Below are 10622 nucleotides of genomic sequence, written 5' to 3' on the forward strand. Positions count from 1 at the left end.
TCAGTCGGTTGAGACACTCTTAGGGGCAGCAGGGTTGTAGTGTGGATAACCCTCATCATCCTCCAGCTCCAAGTCATCCATTTCCTGGAACAACTAGTCCGCCTCCACATTGTTTCCAGCATCATCCAGGAACTGGGTATCAGATGTGTCGAGATTATGATGTTTCAAATAGCGGCTTCCCACTTAATTTACTTTTTTCTGCTTGTTCTTCTTCTTTCATTCATTTCTTTTTAATTTCTAAGAGTTCTGCCTCAAACTCAGCATTCCAATTTAAGAAATTCTCAACTGTAACAGCACTGCCATGTAATAATTGCTTTTCAGCTTCTTCTGCTTCTATTTCTCTTTCTTTTCTTTCTCTCTTCTAATTGTTATCTGATCTACAATTTCAATTATTTTTCTTACACAGTTGTTACTAGAATAAAGATCATCACCACACCAAGATTTTCTTCAGCCTGTAATGCTAATGATTCTAAAATGTCTGAGACATCATTATCTTCTAGATTTTCCTGGGAGAATATTTCATAAAGGGGAACTTTATGAAAGCAAATAGTAGCTACTTAAAGAAGAGGAAAAGGGGAGTATAGATGGCATTAATATACAAATAATTACTAGAACAAAATACAGACATTCTTATTAAGGAAAAATATTTTACAGCAGTAGTGAGAATCTGCTGGGGGAGGGGGAGAACACCTCATCAACAAAGGTAGCTGCATAATGAACATTTATATACCTAACCTTGAATTGTACCCAACACCTTTAAAATTAAAAGAAAAAAATGAAGAAAAATATTTTAATGAAGAAACCCAGCAAATACAACATAAAACACTTGATAAATTCAACAGAAAATAATATCAGAGAGTGGGGACCAAATACATACATCAGACATACCAATAAATGTAAATAAATTTAATTAATCCATTGTTTGTGTTAAAAATAAAACCTGGATGGGAATTCTTGTGAAAGTAATTTCATGAGGCTGTGCTCTCAAGAGAAATCTACAAGAAGAAAAGGAGGCAGGATAGAGTGAGAGAAAATGTCAAGCAAATATGTGAGTTCAAAAAAAGTCTACCTGCAGCCCTTACCACAGAAAATTCTGGATTATGAATTGCACCACAGGATTTGACCTACCCCAAAACATTCCAGATTGGATCACAAAGTAAGACTGAGCTTGATGTTGTACACTCAACCTAATACTGGCATAGAGAAAGACATATAGGTCAATGAAACAGAATAGAGAGTCCAGAAATAAAGCCATGCATATACAGTCAACTGATCTTCACAAAGGATGCCAAGGATACACAATGAGGAAAGGACAATCTCTTTAACAATGAAAACCAGGAAACCAGATCTTCACATGCAAAAGAATAAAATTGGACACCTCTCTAATACCATAGACAAAAATCAACTCAAAATGGATTAAGTATTTAAATGTAAGATCTAAAACTGTAAAATTTCTAGAAGAAAACATAGGCAAATATGCTTGACATTAGTCTTAGCAATGATTTCTGGTCTAGACACCAGAAGCATGAGTAACAAATGCAAAATTAGAAAAATGGCACTTCATCAAACTAAAAAGCTTCTGCACAGCAAAGACAACAATCAGCAAAGTGAAAAGGCAACCCACAGAATATGAGAAAATATATGAAAATCCTACCTCTCATAAGTGCTTAATATCCAAAATACACAAGGATTTCGTACAACTCAATAGGTAGAAAACAAACAGCCCAACCACAAAAAGGGCAAAGGACTTGAATAGACATTTCTCCAAATAAGGTAGACAAGTGTCCAACAAGTATATGAAAAGATCCTCAGCATCACAAATCATCAGAGGAATGCAAATCAAAACCACAATGAGATAGATATTACCTCATATCTGCTAGGATGGCTATTTTTTAAAAAAAAATAACAAGTGTTGATGATGATAGGGAGAATTTGGAACGCTTGTACACTTGGTAGAAATGTAAAATGGTACAGATACTATAGGAAAAAAATATGGAGATTCCTCAAAAAATGAAATATAGCCTACCATATAATCCAGCAACCCCACTTCTGGGAATATATCCCAAAAAATTGAAATACGATCTCAAAGAGGTATCTCCACTCTCATGTTCATTGCAATATTATTCACAATAGCCAAGTTATGGAAACAATTCAAATGTTCATTAATGGATGAATGGGTAAAGAAAATGTGGTGTATTCATACAATAAAATATCATTCATCCTTTAAAAAGAAGAAAATTCTGTAAGGTACAACACATGGATGGAACTAGAGGACATTTTACTAAGTAAAACAAACCAATCACAGAGGGATAAATGTTGCATGATTCCACTTATATGATCTAAAATAGTCAAACTCAGCTGGGCTCAGTGGCTCAGCCTGTAATCCCGCAGCTTAGGAGGCTGAGGTGAGTGGATTGCCTGAGCCCACGGGTTCGAGACCCATCCGGGCAAGTTGGCAAGACCTCATCTCTACAATAAATCAAAAAAGTTAGCCGGGCATGGTAGCGCACGCCTATAGTTCCAGCTACTTAGAAGGCTGAGGCAGAAGGATCACCGGAGCCCAGCAGGTCGAGGCTGCAGTGGCCAGGAGCGGCCACTGCACTCCAGTCTGGGCGACTGAGCAAGACTCCAACTCAAATAAATAAATAAAAATAAAATAGTCAAATTCATAAAAGCAGAAAGTAGAACGCTGATTTTTCCATGTCCTTATATAATCCCCTCTTCATGATTATAGACAGGACCTGTGATACGCTTCTAGCCAATAGAATATGGCATAGTAATAGGATGTCTCTTTCCTGAGCATATTAAATTATGTATAAGACTCCATATTAGCAGACTGGAGTGAGAGATTCTCCTGTTAGCCTTGAGGTAAATAGCCACGTGTGAATTGCCTATGGAGAAAACCATGTGGCAGGGAACTGTACAACCTTTAGGACCTCCAGCTGACAGCCGGTAAGAATTCTGGGCCTTTCATCATACAGCCACAGTAAACAAACTCTACCAACAGCCTGAATGAGCTTGAAAGCAGAGTCTTCCCGGTTGAGCCTCCAGATGAGAATGCAAAAGATAGTTTCACTAAGCTCTATGCCTTGCATAATGAGAATCTCCCTTTCCTCAATTCTCAGTCACATGTTCTATACTTCCCTCTGAGTCCTCACCAGCAGATTAAAGTCTAGATTTCTGCTAATGGTCTTTTTAGGCAATTTAGGTGTTCTCTATCATACCCCTTAGAATTCTTTCCACTTCCATCCACTGCCCAGTTTCAAAACCATTCCCACATTTTTAGGTGGGAATTGCCTAAAATGAAAAGAAAATGACACCTCGAATGCAGTTTTGTGAAACCCTGAGCAGAGGATCCGGCTAAGCCACGCATTCCATAGAAATTATGAGATGGCCATGCTGAGTCTGTGGTCATTTTTTACAAAGCAATGGAAAACTAATACAGAAATGGGGTACTACTTTAACAAATATCTAAAAATGTGGGAATGACTTTGAAACTGCGCAGGGGATGGAGGCTGAAAGAATTCTTAGAGCCATGGCAGAGAGAAAGAATTCTGAGAGGCGTAATAGGCTAAAATGCCTACACAGACCGTCAGAAGAAATCTAGACTTTAGTCTGCTGGTGAGGGAGGACTCAGAAGAAAGTGTGAGAGATACTACTGAAAATGGAATGAAGGGTGGGATTCTCATTATTTAAGGCATAGAGCTCAGTGAAACTATCTTTTGTATTCATATAGAAAGCAAAACTGGTGAGGAAGTTGGTTGTATAGCTAAGATTTCTAAGCAAAGTGTTGAAGGTGCCAACTAATTCTGCTTGATATCTATAATAAAACGGAAAAGGAAAGAGATAAATTGGGTACTGGACTGTTAAACAAACAGGGACTAGGATTTGATTATTCTGAAATTTCTCAGCCTCTCCACATGGAAAAAGACACTAAAATTAAGAGATTCAATATCAGGAAAGCAAGATCTAGAAAAAAGGTCAACAGTGTGGTTACACAATATTTTGCTGATACTTCAGAAAGAGCAAAAACTCAAAGAAGTCATGAGAAGGACCCTTTCAAGAAACTAAAAGTGTACATTACAGAAGTTCGCAATCAATCAGAGAACCTCCAAGAAGCTTACATATAGTCCCTCAGCCATCTCAGCAGAAGACCAAGATAGAGAAGGATTTATCTTGAAAAGAACTGTCTAATGGCATAAACCCAGAGAAATCTACAGGTGGCCGACAAAGTTCTCAAGGAAATTGTACAAAAAGTACAAAATGGGAAAAGACTCTCATACCCCCAAAATTCTACTGGTAGTAAGAAGACTGATAAAACTACTCAACTGCATACTTGTGCTAGCTTTTGCGAAGAAAAAAAAAGGATATCTTAAAGGGCAAAATCATGACCTCAAAGGACAGAAAGAGAGCTACAGAGGTTTTCTTCATTTTCTGCAGGTTTGAAGTATTTCAAATAAAATGGGATGGTAAAAGAGAAATAGAGACAGGCTTAAGAGCCAACAGTCAAATGCAATAGGCTTGAATTCTTAACTTAAAAAACTGTAAAAGACATTTTTTGCAACAATCAGGGAAAATTGAATGCAGACAGTATTAGATGATATTAAAAATTTTTAATTAGGCAGAATGTGCTAATTATATATGGTTATATATTAGAAAATATGTAAATATGTACCCCGAGTGTGTGTCTATATATGTATAATCTATACGGAATGAGAGAATAACAAATCAAAAGTTGTGGAATTTTAATTTTTTGTGAATCTGGGCAGAGTGATATGCAAATTCTGTGTACTATTCTTGTAACTTCTCTGTAAGTCTGAAAATATTTCTAAATAAAACATTGACAATAAACATTTGCGGAGTTTTGCTTAGGAAGAAGCCATTTCATTTTCAAAGCGCATGTAAAATTTGTGTCATGTTGAAAACTAAAATTTATTTTAAATTTCAAGAAAGTAAATACAACACTTCTGAAAAATTGGGAAATATATGGAACAAGAATGGCAAAATGTTTATCATCAAGACTACGTGATAGGTACATGATGTTCTTTGTACTGTTCCCTGCTGTTGTGTGTTAGAACTTTTCCATAATAAAATATTAAAACAAAATTTTAAAAATAAAGTGTAGCTCAGGAGGTAAGCAGCAGATTATCACGTAACACAAAGGTCACCTGCAAATCAAGACAATGGCATCTCCCTCAAATGGTCTCTCTAACCTTGTGTTATTGTCCCCACTTTACAAATGAGCAGACTGAGAATTTAAGATGACAAGGGCCCAACTGCCTTGCTGGCTTGTGCTCTCAGTGGTACTCTAAGTTGCCATTAGCGTGATACATTGCCATCATCAATTATTCAACAGCCCAGCCGTCCAAGGTGAAAGAGGTGAAACAACCGCACACTGGAGTGGTTTTAAATGACGTGTCCGGCCATATAGATCCCTTGACACCCAGAGGGGCATAAAAGCCCATCAAGCCTAATGGAATTCCTTTTCCAGAGTAACTGCCCATAGTGACACGTTCTTACGTGCCCCCCCTTACATCTTTCCTTACCCAGTAGGCTCCAAAATCTGTTTGATCAAGATAGCCAGAGGCAGCTTGTCTTTCATAGCCACTTTTCAAAGAAGCAGTTGTGCCTTCCAGCTCAGTCAGAGGGCAGTTAAACAGTAGGAGTAGCTGAATGTCTTATTTTCTTGACTCTGAGATACTAAAACAAAATTAAACCTGAACCAAGTCTCTGGCTCCCACTCCCTGAAACGTAGGGAATACACATGTTCCCACAAGTGCAGAGTCACTGAGGTAGAGTATGAACTACCAAAGTCACCTATAGATGTTGGGAGCCAGTCTTGGAGGCCCACCTGATTGACAGGGTCCGGGTGAGCCGAAGACCCTGGGCCACTGGGCGAGCCCAGAAAGCTGAGGCCCTTCTGTCTTTCACCTTTGCTGTTTGATATTGTCGAAGAATTCTGTGCAGTCGTGGAAGAAGAAAATGGCATGTTTATGTGAAGTACTCACAGCTAACCTGGAAATGTCATGGTTTATTTTTCCATTTTCCCACTATGCCACTTGGCCTTTTCTAACATATGCGAGGGTTAAACTCTGAAGCACGTAAAGAATACTTTCTTTCACTTGGTTATAAGTTACTAGATATTGCTTAAGTGATAAATGATATAAGTATATTCACTCCTTATTTGATTTAGGATTATGCAGTTTAGAGTTTAGACATAAGGTTTTTTTAAAAGCACAAGTTTATAGTAAGTTTATTATGAATTCATTATAAGTTTTAACACTTATCTAGGAGTTATGTAGGTGATTTATAACACTGTTTTCACTGACTTAGGATAAAGATTAATGTTAAGATTTTTACTTAATTCAATAGTTAAAACTCTAAGTTAACATTTATAGAGTAGGTTTTCACTGAACTCATAATATAATAATCAGACACTTTTATGACAGATCAGCTAAAACAGAAAGTAACCTTGAGGGGCCTGGGAAACATTACTAAAAGCCTCTTTTTGAGTTCTCTTTAGAAACAAGCACTGCAAGATAAGAGAAAAGAAACGAGGACATCTGGACAAGGGAGGCGATCACGGGACTCTGAAGAACATGAGAGCGTAAGATGGAAAAATTCCTGACACATAAAGAAATATACACTTAAAAAAACTTTCTTGAGACATTTCAAGGACTGTAATTTGGGACATTGGACTGAAAGTATCATTGTTGGCTTTATGAATAAGATTTGTCCAAATGCCTATGAAAATCTTGGTTTATTTGCTACTATGCCTATGGGAATCTTGGTTTATTTGCTACTATACCTATGAGAATCTTGGTGTGTTTGCTACTAAGACCACTAGATGGTAACTTTTAAAAGATATGTACGTGAAGAAATTTTCTTTGTCTTGCCCCTTCACAATTGGTATAAAAGCTCTGTGTTAACTAACATTAAATTGTCATCTGTTCAAAAAGCAGGTGTCCGTGTATATGATCTTCGTCCGTCGCCTATCCGTCTCTCCTTCAGGATATCTCATGACCCTTGCGGGGCAGGCCCCCACATATAGAGTTTCAAAATATACATGACCATGACTGCATCTCCTCTGCCTTCTCTAAGGCATGTCAGCATCTCCACAAAGAAAGGTCCAGACATGCGCTTTATATATATGTATATATAATATATTATATATATTTAAAGCCCCGAGAACAATTCTGAATTTTTCCATATCATAGTGAACTGAATGACTCTTGGTTCAGAATATGATCTAAATTCAGAATATGAAGAAAGAGGAAAACATCCTGGGATGACCTGACATTTCTATTGGCAAGTTCTGGAATCTCATCTTTAATGGATTTGGTCATGGTTTCAAAGGCCATCTAAGACCAACACCAGGATGTCTGCATAAGAATCACCCAGAAGTCCTATCATGGTGGCTTGTAATCCTAATCCCAGCACTTTGGGAAGCCAAAGCGGGAAGAATGCTTGAGCCCAGGAATCAAGACCAGCCTGGGCAACATAGTGAGACTTCATCACTAAAACAAAAAAAATTAGCCAAACATGGTGGTGTGCACCTGTAGTCCCAGCTACCTGGGAGGCTGAGGCAGGTGGATCACTTGAGCCCAGGAGGTCAGGGTTGTGGTAAGCTGTAATTGTTCCACCACTGCACTCCAGACAGAGTGACAGAGTGAGACTCTGACTCAAAAATATAATAATAATAATCACCCAGAGCTTATCAGACTACAAATTAGTGGGCCCACACAGAGATTCTGAGTTGGTAACTAAGCGCTAAAAATTTGAATTTTACAAGCTTTCCAGGTGATTCAGATGTGCAGTCAGGTTTGGGAACTATCAGTGTGCGACATTTAAAATATCAATTTAGAGCCCTTTGTGTATTCATTCATTCATTCATTCAACAAGTATCTATTATGCACTTACTATGTGCCAAGCACTAGCTATTAAACGATGAATAAAATTCAGTGACTGGGCCAGGCTCAGTGGCTCAGCTTGTAATCCTGCGCTTTGGGAGGCCGAGGTGAGTGAATTGCCTGAACCCGTGGGTTCGAGACCTGCCTGGGCAACTTGGCAAGACCTCATCTCCACAATAAGTTTTTTTTTTAATTTTGCCAGGCGTGGTAGCGCGCACCTGTAGTTTCAGCTACTTGGAAGGCTGAGGCGGAAGGATCGCCGGAGCCCAGCAGGTCGAGGCTGCGGTGGCTAGGAGTGTGCCACTGCACTCCAGTCTGGGTGACAGAGTGAGACTCCAACTCAAAAAAAAAAAAATTCAGTGACTGCCCTTGAGAGGTTCAAAAGTCTACAGAGAGACACCAACTATTTTGACATGGACCTCATAACATGGTGTGGTAAGTGCTTTTACAGACTATGTGCAAAGGGCTGTGAGAACACAAGAGAGAAAGCAGTTAATTCCACCCAGTGAACCAAAAAATGACTTCACAGACAAGGTGACATTTGAGCTGAGCCTTGAAGAGAAGTTAGGAGTTTGCCAGTGAAGTGGGAATGGAAAGTTCCAGGTAAAGATCCCAAGACGTGAAAGTACATGACATCTGGGGACAAGCCGGTGGCCAACACAGCCAGAACAGAGGGAGTGTGGGGGGAGTGAGCCATGGACCTTAGGGACAGGCCAGAGCCAAGTGAAGAAGGGTTTGGTTTCATGCTATGGGAATCATCCTTTGTTTGTGAGCCTGATAACAAGATCGTAGCTACATTGTAGACAGATAATTTTGGTGTCAATATGGAAAGGAGAGAAACTATAGACAAGGAAATTAATTAGCATGGTATGAACGAGTGTCAAGGACCCATAGGGAGGTCCTTAAATGGGGAAGTGCCTGTAGGAATAGATTTCAGAGAAATTTCGTGGCTAAAATCTATAGAAACAGTGGATGTTAAAGAAAAAGCAATAGTACTGAGTGATCTATCACAGAAACAAAGAACCAAGTATCTCATGTTCTCACTCAAGCGTACCTTGAACAACTATGGTATTACTATAAGAAAGAGATTGGCAGTAGTGGGAAACCAACAGGGGAGGGCAGGGGCGGGATTGGCAGTAGTGGGAAGCTGCTGGGTAGGGGGGGCACATCTCATCAACAAAAGAGTATCTGCATAATGAACATTTGTATACCTAACCCTGAATTGTACCCCACATATTTAAAATTTAAAAAGAAAAAGCTATCAGAGAAGGATGTCCTTTCTCAGCAGATCTGTGTCTCTTCTATACTTCACTCCTATATGATTATGTCACCACTCCCCACCCCCCACCCCCGGAAAGAAAACCAAGCCTCACTAACCACCCTTGGTCTTCTCAGAGTCAGTGAAAAATGAAGGCAAATAACCATCGTCCCAATCTTTGCACATGAGCTAAGGAATGAAAACTGTCACGTGCTGTCCACTGAGATGGAGAGCATTAAATGACTGCCTTCGGCCCCACAATTTCCTCATTGTGTACAATGAAGAAATGAGGCACAGAGAACTTAGGTGAATTGCCAGCATCACACTAATAGTTTTCTAAAAATACATATTATCTCTTCCCTCAGTCCCATTTGAAACCTTCAGCAAGTGTGACAGTCTTCCCTGTGTAATACGTCCTGCCTGTCTGCCTTTCTTTAAAAATTCTAAGACAACCTAAAATCTATTATTATCTCTGCTCTTTTTGATAATCAAGAAACGCCATGGTTTCTTTCACACTGGAAAGGAGTCTGATGGACATCTGGTGGTTCATTTAGAGAATTGAATCTCTTTAATAGTATATCTAACACTGTTATTAGTAGGTTAAATTTGATTAGCCCATTGGCTAATTGCATTAGATCAGTGGTCTCATTAGACCCTTTCAGATCTAATGTTCTCTTCTTCTGACAACTATTTTGAATCACTCTCCTTTTCTATCCTGAAACGAAATTCATGCAAAATACAATCTACATGAGTAACTGCAAATGTTCAATATAGTACCCTAAGTATAACAGAGAAATAAAAGCAATTTAATTTCTAACAAAATAATACATATCTAGTGTGTAAGTACTTGGGCATGACCACACGTGAAGGCATGATGAAGCAATCAGATGCTTAAATGTGAAATCACCGTGAATGAACGCAGCACTTGCAAATGCAGACAGACACAAGTATGTGAAACTGACATCTACAATACTGCATCCGGCACCGCCATCTAGTGATGTCCTTTCCTGAAATGGTGACCGACTTTGGCAAAGTTGGGAACAAAAAAAAAGTACAACCTTTCTCTTGTTTTACAGTCCTTGTATTTTTTTTGGTTTTTTTTTTTTGAGTTGGAGTCTCACGTCTCACTCTGTCACCCAGACTGGAGTGCAGTGGCCGCTCCCGGCAACCGCAGCCTCAACCTGCTGGGCTCCGGCGATCCTTCCGCCTCAGCCTTCCAAGTAGCTGGAACTACAGGCGCGCACTACCACACCCGGCTAATTTTTTGGTTTATTGTAGAGATGAGGTCTCACCAAGTTGCCTAGGCAGGTCTCGAACTCGTGGGCTCAGGCAATCCACTCACCTCAGCCTCCCAAAGGCACAGGATTACAGGCTGAGCCACTGAGCCCGGCTACAGTCCTTGTATTTTTAGAAAATTATTAAAAATAATTTGTGACAGATATAAAGCAGAATTG

The 10622-nt window shown here is 39.2% G+C and overlaps 1 pseudogene; it reads right to left on the reverse strand.

The window, feature by feature from the left end:
- On the reverse strand, nt 1–9354 carry LOC103275897 (annotated as a pseudogene).
- Between the last annotated feature and the right edge of the window lie 1268 nt (nt 9355–10622).

This window comes from Carlito syrichta, unplaced genomic scaffold (assembly GCF_000164805.1).
Source record: "Carlito syrichta isolate Samal-C Ts95f unplaced genomic scaffold, Tarsius_syrichta-2.0.1 Scaffold315812, whole genome shotgun sequence".
Taxonomy (NCBI): domain Eukaryota; kingdom Metazoa; phylum Chordata; class Mammalia; order Primates; family Tarsiidae; genus Carlito; species Carlito syrichta.